Source organism: Cucurbita pepo, chromosome 8 (genome assembly GCF_057944985.1).
Source record: "Cucurbita pepo subsp. pepo isolate OVF chromosome 8, ASM5794498v1, whole genome shotgun sequence".
NCBI classification, from domain to species: Eukaryota; Viridiplantae; Streptophyta; class Magnoliopsida; order Cucurbitales; family Cucurbitaceae; genus Cucurbita; species Cucurbita pepo.
The window spans coordinates 6,319,708-6,320,470 of record NC_141805.1 but is presented as its reverse complement, the minus strand read 5'-3'; the positions used below and the strand labels follow the sequence as shown (position 1 = coordinate 6,320,470).

Here is a 763-nt window from a genome sequence, read left to right as displayed (position 1 = left end):
TCAAGCAGGGCATTGGAAGCCGGACAGAACCTTCTTTCCACAGTAGTTCAAAAGCAAGCTGAGGGAAACTGAGAGGTCAATCTTTAGACCCAAGGCTCTGGCCTTCACCGCAGTGCAAAGGCACACAGCAGCTTCCAGGTCAACAATGCCTTGGATTAGGGTGCAGCATGGGGATTTTGGTGGTGAGCCGATCACTAAGTGCACTAGATCGTCCAGCAAGTCGGCGCAGACGCCAAGCTTGTGGGTGTCCCTTGGGCACTTGGGGAGTGATGGTTGCTGCCTTGACGGGGTGGGCTTGTGGGGCTTTGGTGGCGGCGGTGGGCAAGGGACATAGGTGGAGCTGACCATCGTGAAGAAGAGGAGGTTGAGGAGGAGGAGGAGGGCAATGGGTGAAGAGAGCATGGAAGCCATTGGTGGAGAGATATTGAAGGGTTTGTAGGTTTGTGCCATGGCTTGTGAAGAATTATGAGAAGGGTTAGGGTTTTTATAAATGGGGTTTGGGAATTTGTTGTGTTTTAAAACAAAAATTCCTTATAAATTGCTGGATATGAAACACCTAACTCTTTGAGTTACTTTATTAAGTGTGGAGGAATAGATTTGAGAGATGGGTTTTTAATTAGTTTGTCTTTTTTTAAAGTATTATAAAAATGTCAAATGGCCTACAAACTAGACGAAGTGATATTGGATAATAAGATATCAAATGGTTTTAAAAATAAATTATTGTGGTTTGTATGGTTGGAATATTTATATTTGATAGAACCCT

General features: G+C 44.2%; 1 pseudogene; it reads right to left on the bottom strand.

The window, feature by feature from the left end:
* Positions 1 to 411, bottom strand: LOC147791435 (14 kDa proline-rich protein DC2.15 pseudogene; annotated as a pseudogene).
* Positions 412 to 763: the final 352 nt, after the last annotated feature.